This window comes from Lepidochelys kempii, chromosome 6, assembly GCF_965140285.1.
Source record: "Lepidochelys kempii isolate rLepKem1 chromosome 6, rLepKem1.hap1, whole genome shotgun sequence".
Classification (NCBI taxonomy): Eukaryota; Metazoa; Chordata; order Testudines; family Cheloniidae; genus Lepidochelys; species Lepidochelys kempii.
Genome location: NC_136385.1, coordinates 73885492 through 73894745, shown reverse-complemented (window position 1 = coordinate 73894745; position 9254 = coordinate 73885492). Strand labels below are relative to the sequence as shown.

The 9254-nt window shown below is 42.5% G+C and overlaps 1 protein-coding gene across 4 annotated transcripts in view; it reads left to right on the top strand.

Annotated features, from left to right (window-relative positions):
- The first annotated feature begins 341 nt into the window (after nt 1–341).
- The window catches only part of BAHD1 (bromo adjacent homology domain containing 1), a 68649-nt gene continuing 59736 nt past the window's right edge, over nt 342–9254 (top strand). For 3 of the 4 annotated variants that reach the window (XR_012159465.2, XM_073348777.2, XM_073348780.2), the window contains exon 1: nt 342–739. The gene's annotated coding sequence lies outside the window, so the exon portion shown is untranslated. Of the gene's footprint in view, nt 740–768; nt 831–9254 lie in introns of those variants that run through there. The other variant, XM_073348779.2, reaches the window with a different exon arrangement.

Genomic DNA, 9254 nt, shown 5'->3' with positions numbered 1-9254 from the left:
GGGGACGAGGCTCTAGGGGAATACAGGGAGGAATGGGGTACAGGGGGGATACAGGAGGGGTGTGGGATGAGGAAGGGATCCTAGAGGGGTGGCAGGCAGCCGGGCTGGGTCAGGGGCTCGCCCAACGATGCTCCGCGGGGGATGCCGAGGCTCGTGTGGAGCTGGCCCCTCCCCCGCCCTGGGGCGGTGGTGGCCATGCCGTGGCTGCTGGGAGCCTCCTGCGCTGGGACCCGGTTGTGGTGGGGGGGCGCTTGGCCCGGCTCGGGCGGGTGGCTGGAGCGGGGATTGGCTAGCAGCGGCCCGTGTGATTGGCGGCCGCGGAGAAGCGGCCTGGTGGGGAGGGCGCTGATTGGCTGCGGACGAGGAAGCAGGAAGGAGGACGGAGGGGCTTGCTGCTTTCGGGGAGTTCGAGCCGAGCGGCAGCGGCGGAGGAGCCTCTTGTCCCAGTCGTAGCGGCCGCCTGCTCCCGGCCTGTGTGCGCTGGGCGGCCGCGGCGGGCGTGAGGAGCCCGATCGCGGCGCCCCGGGGGGCCGCCCCCATCCCCATCCCGCAGCCGGGAGGCTCCGGAGGAGGGGGAGGCGGCGGCGGAGGCGCTGACGCAGCAGCGTGGAGCCCGGGACTCGGGCGCCCCAGGGGGGGGTCCAGCTGCTGGATTCCATCCCGGCCGGGGCCTCCGGCTGCCCTGGGCCCCGACGGGCCGGGCCGGGCCGGCCACGGAGCAGCGCGGGAGAGCGCGGCGGTGAGTCCCACGCGATGGTGCTCGGGGCTCCGCCCGCCCCGGGATCCCGCACGGCGGAGGCTGTGGCGCTCGGCTGGCTCCGTCTCCCCGGGTAACTTCCATTGCGGAGCGGGGTGATGGGAACAGGTGCCGCCGAAGGGTGGGGATGCAGCTCCCGCCGCCCCCGAGGCGGTTCCTGCGGGACGCCCCTGCCTAGGGCGCCGGGTCGGGTCGGGAAGGCGAGGAACTTTCCGCCCGGATCTGGCTGGGAAGGAGGGGGCTGGTTTACTCCGGCGGGTATCCGAGCCCCCTCTCCCGGGGGAGTCCTCTGCCCGATGTGGGCGGGCGGCCCGTGCTCGGCGGCATGAGCTGACAGATAATGTGGGGCTGGGGCGGCGGAGCCTCTTCTCCCCACCCCCCAGATCTCCGCATGGGCCCCCGCTCCCCTTCGCGTGTGCTCGGGGTGGGAGACCCGGCTGCGTCGGCCTCCCAGAGCTCAGCCAGCCACTGTAAGGAGCTGCCCATTAGGACACTCGCTCTCCCCTGAGCTCGCGAAGCGGGGGCGGGCGGGTCTGTAACCCTTAGGCTGGGAGATGGGGTGCGATCTGACCGCAAAGGGCATCCTGCTCCAGGCTGGCACTTAGGCGAGCTGAAGGACATAGTGGGTTGTTTCCATTTTACCCCGCCCATCACCCTGTTGTCTGAGCGGCTTCCCTTTCCACAGAAAGTAGAGGAAATGGCCTTTGTGGCAGGTGGGTTGAGCTCGGGTTGAGAGTCCCCGGTATCTATCATCAGTGCCATATCATATCTGTGACCAGGCCGTTTTGCTCTGGGATTAGTTTTAGGTTTAAAGTTATGTAATAAAACAATTAACTTACAAACTCCAAGTGATGTGGAGAAGGGCATGTGATGAGCTCAGGGGGAAGCACACAAATGGGGTTTGTGATCGTTGGCCAGCTATCTTTTTCCCTTTCCTCTGTCTCTCTAAAGTCATAAGAATATTTTACAATTTGCTAATTCCGAGAGTGTTACAAAATCTACACAGACTTCTTTTTTGGGGGGAAAAAATCTGAGACGGATGTCCTTATTAAAATGGCTCTAAAGGACAAAGACAAACAGAATGCTTGATTCCTAGATGTTGGGCAACTTGACAGGCAATTTAAAACAGGGGAAAAAAACTGGAGAAGTGACTAAGCATTACATACAGCCTTAAAGGGAAAAATGTTTGAAAATGAATCTTGATGGATTTTCTCTGGAAATGGCAAGAAACAGAATCACTTGATATTGATTCAAGTGGAGTGTGTTAGCAAGGGGGGAAAACATAAACTTATGTTTTTGTATCTCCTGTGGTGCATGTGTTTGAAGCAACACCATGTTAAGAAAAATGGAGAAGGAATTTTGTTAGGGTAGTGGACTTCACACAGAGAATGAAAACAAGGTGTCATCTATCTCCCCCTCCAGAGAAAGGTTATCTTAATATAATTCCAGGGCGAAATGCCAAGTTTGGATTTGTGAGTACATTAGATGTAACACCTAAATAGATAGAGAGCAGACTGTATATGCTCACTATATCATTTCTTATGCAAGTATAAAGGCTTTTAGTGTTTCATTATAGTGTTTATTTTCAAGTATTTTTAAAGTAAGATATAGGGCACGAAATCTGTTTTATAGTTGAACAGAAGTTTGAAAGGCGTATATATAACGGTAGGTATTTAGCTTGTGTGGCTATTGTGAGCAGATTGCTCTTATGGGTATGCCAGAAATTTAGAATAACTGTACTAAGAATAAATGTTCATTAAGCAGATAAGTTCTCAAACTTTCTCATGGTGTAGATCATGTGTTAATAGAGTGACTGGACTGTTCCTTTGTTTTGAATTAATTATGTCTGGCAACTAAAGCAATAGTTTACCTACAGTAGTAGTAATAGAGTATTTATTGCAATTAACTGGCTTTACTGTAATAAGGGTTTGTTCTGTTTGGGGTATATGTGGATTAAATCCACCATTTCCATTGCTCTTCACTTTAAACATTCCTCCTCTTCCCCTACACATGCTGCCTATTTGCATGGTTCCCATCCTCCTGGATATTCTCTCTCCTGTTGGTGGCTCTCATTGCTGAGAGAAGCTTGTTTCTTTTGTGTAGCAGTGCCTTCTAATAGAGGCAGCTTCACTGGCTCCTTCTTTCCAGCTGCTTCTGCAAGACACAGGAGCCAGCGCCATGTGACTGGCCAGATCTCTGTAGACTAGCAAGTGCTCTCTGGACTATGATTTGAGAACCAGTGAGCTGGATAAACGAAGATGCTAAAATCCCAGCATATTCCTGTTACAACCTGTGACTTTCTACTGTGCATCATGGCTACCCAATCTCTCTTATAAAATATTGCTTGGGTTTTTTTTGTTTTTTTTTTTAAAGACAACTTTGAAAATGTTAAATTTAGAACTTATTTTGCCTTTATGGTACGTCTTTCTAAAGAGACAGTAGCCTGCAAACAGGATTTTTTTTTTAAGAATACAGCTTATTCTTCTTTCACATAGGAAGTTATATTCATCAGGAGCAGATGAACTTTTAAGAAAACATTTCTGGGCAGTTGGTACTACAGTTAACTGACCTATCCATCAGTCTGTCACAATTAGAATATGATAATTCCAGACTGCTACTACTAAGCAGAGCTCAGTGCATTCTGTGATTCTGTGGGTGCAAAACTGCTCCAGAATCTGAGCTTTCATTTTTAAAAACGTAAGTTTCTCACCCTTATGATTGTGAAGCAAACCTTCCGAATGTGATGCACTGTATGTACTATGCATTTCCTTTGAAATCTAATTATAACTAAAATGCCAGCATTAACTAGTTCACTGCTGATCATTTTAGCAGAAATATCCAGCTGCTAATGTGACTATACCACAATCTGAAATCATTCCCCACACTTTCTCAAGTGCCAAAAACCCCAACTGTCCCCTGCTGAGCTGCCAAAAACTTCAGATTCCTTGACAACTTCTAAGAGGGAGTTTTGCAACTTCAATACAAAACTATGTTAAACTAATTTTAATTTTTAATTTAGTCAGATTAAACACCTGGAATGTTGCATTAATTGTTTGTATTCATTTTCATATTTAATTGAGTAAATCCCTCCATTTTTAAATGGAGCTGAAGCAGCCTCCATTTCCAGGCTGCTGTATTATGAGTGCTGCAGAATCTGGGGTCCTTGATGCAGAATTTAGGTTGACCTCACTGATAAGGTATACATTATAGATATACAATTTAGTTTAAAGACCCAGAACTACTGTTGAGGGAAGAATAATTTACTGTGGAACTTCATGTGTGGGATCTGGATGATCCAGTTTATCTACTGAAACAGTTATGCTGAACAATACAGTGCCGTTGCCTTAGTAAAATACTTTTGTGCCATGATGGATTTTGTCATTTTGAGAAATCGACAATTATAAGCAGTGACTAAAATCGTCCCACACTTACTTTAGCATTTGGCTTGGTTGAATCTGTAGTTGATGTTGAAATCTGACACATTTGAATATTGGGCTCAAATCTTGGAAAAAAATATGACTTAGCCCTCTTCAGATTTTTGGCATTAATGTAGATATGCATTTTTTATATAGCAGCATTGTGGGCTGATAATACTGGATTTCTAGCTGGAATTTGGTTACTTTCAAAGCCTCTGAGGTTGTGCATCACTGCATTTAAAATGGCTTACAGTAACGTTTTAAAAAAATGTAATTTTTGTCACCTTCGGGTCTCCTCCTTTGATATCTTTATACTACCTTTATTCATTTTCATCATTGGTTGAAACTACTGGATTCATTTAGTGTTATGTCTTAGCAATAATTGTCATTGTGCAGTGAGTGTGTATTGTGAGCAGCTGCTATTGTGCTTGTGCAGTACATGGTTATTTTACTGAGATAGTGATGAATAATTATTTGGGAAATGTATACTCCTCCTTCAAACATTGACCTGATATACTTCATTATTGAAACCAAGCTCTTAACAGCAGACCTATCCAAAATAAACAATTCTAAAAAATCATTAGAAATCCTAGGCAAACATAGGCATGCAGTTACACTCTGTCATTAAACTCAGGCCACCAGAAAACTAGTATATTTATTGCTGATTATCAGACTTAATACATCAGAACTTTGAGATTCATCAAAAATGTCCAAATATATTACACACCCACACAAAGTTCCAGACAAATTTTTGCCCCATCTAATATTCACCAAGCCACCACAAAACACACATGGGGGGGGGGGGAGAACGGGGGAATATACACACACAAATCACCATGGAGAGAGAACTCACTTCCCAATTAATTGATCAAACTAATTAAAAGTCTCAAGTATCTATCTTCCCTGTGAATAATCAAATGAAAACAGAAGTTCAGAAAAATGGTAAAGTTAACTTGGAAGCATACTACAGAAAAATTAATGCACCTCAACGAACATTGAAACAAGAAAAAAAACCCAAATGCTTTAAAATACACATTCTACATTTTATACCACAGAATATGCCATGGTCAGGGATAATATTGTATATGACTATTAGGGAAATGTTGGTAAAACTTTTTTTGGAATTTCCCTCTACATTCCATGGGATTTCTGAAGGGCTTTTTCTTCTTTGCCATACTCCTTAAATGTCATTCGGCATCAAGGCAATTTATTGCTCACAGCAAGTAAATTGGCTATGATTCACTAATGCCAGTCTAGTACGTATCTTTGGATATTTCCCCAAACTGTTAAGTGTGTGGAACATATTAAAACCTTGGTTTTAGGTGGCATCTGTGGTAGCATGCTGTGTAAGCAGTTCTTTATAAAGAATGTAAATAGCAAAACATGATTTAGATTGTAAACGCTCTTGAGGCAGGGAATTTCTTAGAATGTGCATGGTGCCTAACACCATGAGTTGCCTTTCTTAACTGGGGCAAAAACATGCTATTTACAGATGTATAAATACACAAACAATAGCACCCGATCTGTACCTAGTCTGTACGTGCTAATATAAAAGTTAAATCATAGTGGTCTTCGCTACTTAAGTTCATGTTGTGGATCCTGAATATTGAATACATACTGTTGAATAAATATAAATTTTGAAATTGGGGGCGGGGGGGCTTGAAAACAAATTTCCTTATAAATATTACTCATGCCACCTTTGTTTGTTAAGATTTAAATAAAGATTTTTTTTTTTTTTTTTTTTTTTTTTTTTTTAGTGTTGTGTTTTGGACAAAATAGTTAATTTCACTTTTCGGTCTTCCTGCACTAGCACAAGAATGCAATGTTTGGGTCACAAACACTTCAGCGGAATGTCTCGGTTACTGTTTTTTCTTTAAATAACTCTTCCATTGGCATAGTAACAAAATACTCTTATTTTAAGAAAGATTTTAAATGAAACCAAAATTGAGTCTTTATTGATTTGACAGTGTCCAAACAGAAAAGTGTCAAATTAAATCTAGTTAGTTTCAAAATGATTTTGGGTTTTACACCTGCCTTCTGTTCCTTTGCCAATTATTGTAATTTTTACAATCCCATTTTCCTATTGCTGTGTGGGTAACCCGCCAGCAGGGGAAACAGTATAAAGGGAAAAGAGTGAAACTGAGTCAAACTACCAAACAAACTTCCACTCAATCTCAGTTGTAGCCACACTGTAAGTTTTAAAAGTCCATGTAGACTTATACTTTAAATTGATGTCCCTTTAAAGGTTTTGTAATGAAACTCCATGAACAAGGGTAGGTGTTCTGCGTCACACAAATTTACTTAAATTGGGGCTCTTGAAATGAAGAAAAGCTTTGATGGGTAAAACTAATTCTACTGCTTGTGTGTCCAGCTAATCACTTATTTACATTTAATATTCTGTGAAACTTTGATAAAAGACTACACTGTTTTAGCTAAAACTCTTGAGCTTAAGCAGCACATGCAGATCTCTCTTCAAATTTTCTGTGAGCCCTTTTCTAAGAGCCCTAAGACAAGTTACACCACCTTACTTGTATAATTTGCCTTTGTAGCTGCTGGAAGGGTGAATGTTTTTCTGGCAGCAAATAGGTATGGAATGTCAGGACACATAATGTGCCATAGGTCCAACTGCCCTAAACAAGTGCGCTTGTCTGTAGCTAGTATGTCATTAGCAGTGAAGTGCAGCTAATAAACGCCTATTAAGATGAAAAGGTAGAAACATATTTTTATACTCTGTGTCAGGATGCAGATACATCATGGCAGCAGTGCTTCCAGAGGCTTACATTTTAAGGTTGTTGTGATTGACAGGGCTAGAAACTTCACTTTCGTAATACACTTTTCGCAGCTATGAGTTAACAGCTTAACACTGGGGGGAAAATAATTGTGCTATTTTTACCTCTAGATTTCATTAAGCTGGTCAGTTTCACTCTTGCTGTTAACTGGTTCTATTCATTTTCATTTTCTGGTTCTTCTACACTAATGCTAATGCAAGGCTGTTTGGTTCCAAAACACTTCAGGGAAGTTTTTTTAACCATGTGTGCTTCAGTGCCATTTACTGATAAGTACACTGTTAAATGTTCAGTTATAATCGTAGGCAGACACACAATTAAGTTCGAACAGGTAAATGTTGTGAAAATGGCAGTTAAACAGATTATTGGCATGGTTTTTAATATTGCCTGGTACCATGCATATGTTTGATACACCAACTCTCTCAGCATATTACAGTGTTGTAATATTCTTATACATGACTGGTGTTGGGAAGGACTGGTACATAAATTAGATGTCTTGGGGCTTGTATATGTTGTCTCTCTATACACTAGTAGGAAAGACTAAAATGCAGTGAAGCATTTTTCTTTACACTCAGGTGTATATGCAAGTATTTGGTGTAGCATTGTTTAATGTGTGATAGATGCACATGTTAATAGAAATTGCTCTCTATACAAGTAAGCACCTGGATGGCTAAAGTGGAATAATTTTTTTTATTGGAATAAATGGGATTTATTACAGCATCTTATTTCTGAATGTGGTCCATTATCACTTTAGTTCAGGGCTGTCAGTTCTAACGTTAACTTGGGCTGTGACTTTGTTCCTTGTTTAGCCACAACTTAATTATGTGGTTTTCCTCTGTGAGCCAATTATGGTGATGTTTCCTTCTATCCATTGTTAGAGTATTTATTCAAAATATTGCCTAAAATGTGCAGGGGTGGAAGTATGCATGTCCTGAACAAAGTAGGCTGGATTTTTATCAAGTAATACCTCAAAGGTTTTTGTGAATTCTTATGTATGTGTGACTTAGTATATTTTAATTTATCTAAAGTTTTCTTTGAAACTAAAATTGTAGACATTAAGTTATATAAAAGTTTTTCTTGTTCTTTAAACAAGAATTTAGAGCTGTAGAGACAAAGGTAGACCCTAAGCGTGCTGGCTTTCTATTATTGCAGAATGTGGCCCTGAATGCCTTACTGAAAAGTGTTCCTTAAATTGTCCCCTTGTACAGCACAGGTATATAGTGTCTCTTATACAGACTGTATCTTCAAGTGATTATAGAATATTTGTAAATAAAACAATTTAACTGTAAAGGAGAAGAAACTAAGTGTTCTAGGCAAGGGAGAAAGATTAGTCTCAGTTCAACTGAGTTTGATATGAAGTGGGGTTATACAGAAAGAGCTCTGCAGAAGTCCTTCCACCAGCAGCTGCAAAATTATGTGACTGGACTGAACGGGCAGGCTAGTGCTAGAAGTAGAGAAGGGAACAGAATGAAAGATAAGTTTTGTGAGATGAATCAAGTCTGTGGAGAGCCTTAAAAACAAAGGGCAACTTGAAGTAGATCCTGAAATGAATGGGGAGTCAGTGAAGCTCTCTGAGATTGGCCGTGATATGGTCACCCTTTATTGTAGGTGCCCAAAGTCTGACAAACTGGGATTTGGGGAGACTGTAAAGAGGGGAGGGAGTTTAAATATTTGAGGTGAGAGGAACTGAATATCTCAACAGAGGTAAAGCTGAAGCATTGGGGTAGGCGGGCAATGCTGCAAAAGTGTCAGTGAGCAGATAAACACGTGTAAGGAGAAAGTTCATACTCAAGGATGGAGCCAAGCTTATGGACAATGGAAGCAAATCACCAGCTAAGGAGAGAGGAGGGGGTTTCTTTGATGTTTCTCCTGTTGCCCAGGTGAACTACAAAGCATTTTAAGAAAAGGTTGGCAGTATGAAGGTAAGTATGGTCAGGAATAAAGATTGTTTAATAGAATGGTGGGCAGCAGCAGACTCTTAAAGTTGAGGAAGGTATCTGAGGAAAAGAAGTTGAGGACTGTAGTAATGTAGGGAGCAACAGAAGAATGATGAAATCAAACACAAAGGAGTTAGCGGAGAAGGGAGGTTTCTTAAGGGACTGGTTATTCTAGGGGACAAGAGAGGTGAGAAAATAGTTATGAATTAGGGCAGACAAGGATTACCAGCATCAGAAATAACTTCAGAGCATAATAGCCTGTGCCACAGCTGCCCATGCTGCTGTGGCTACACTACTGTTCTTAATGTGCTAGCTCAGATTATGCATATGCAAGCTGGGAATCACACCCCCGTCTCAT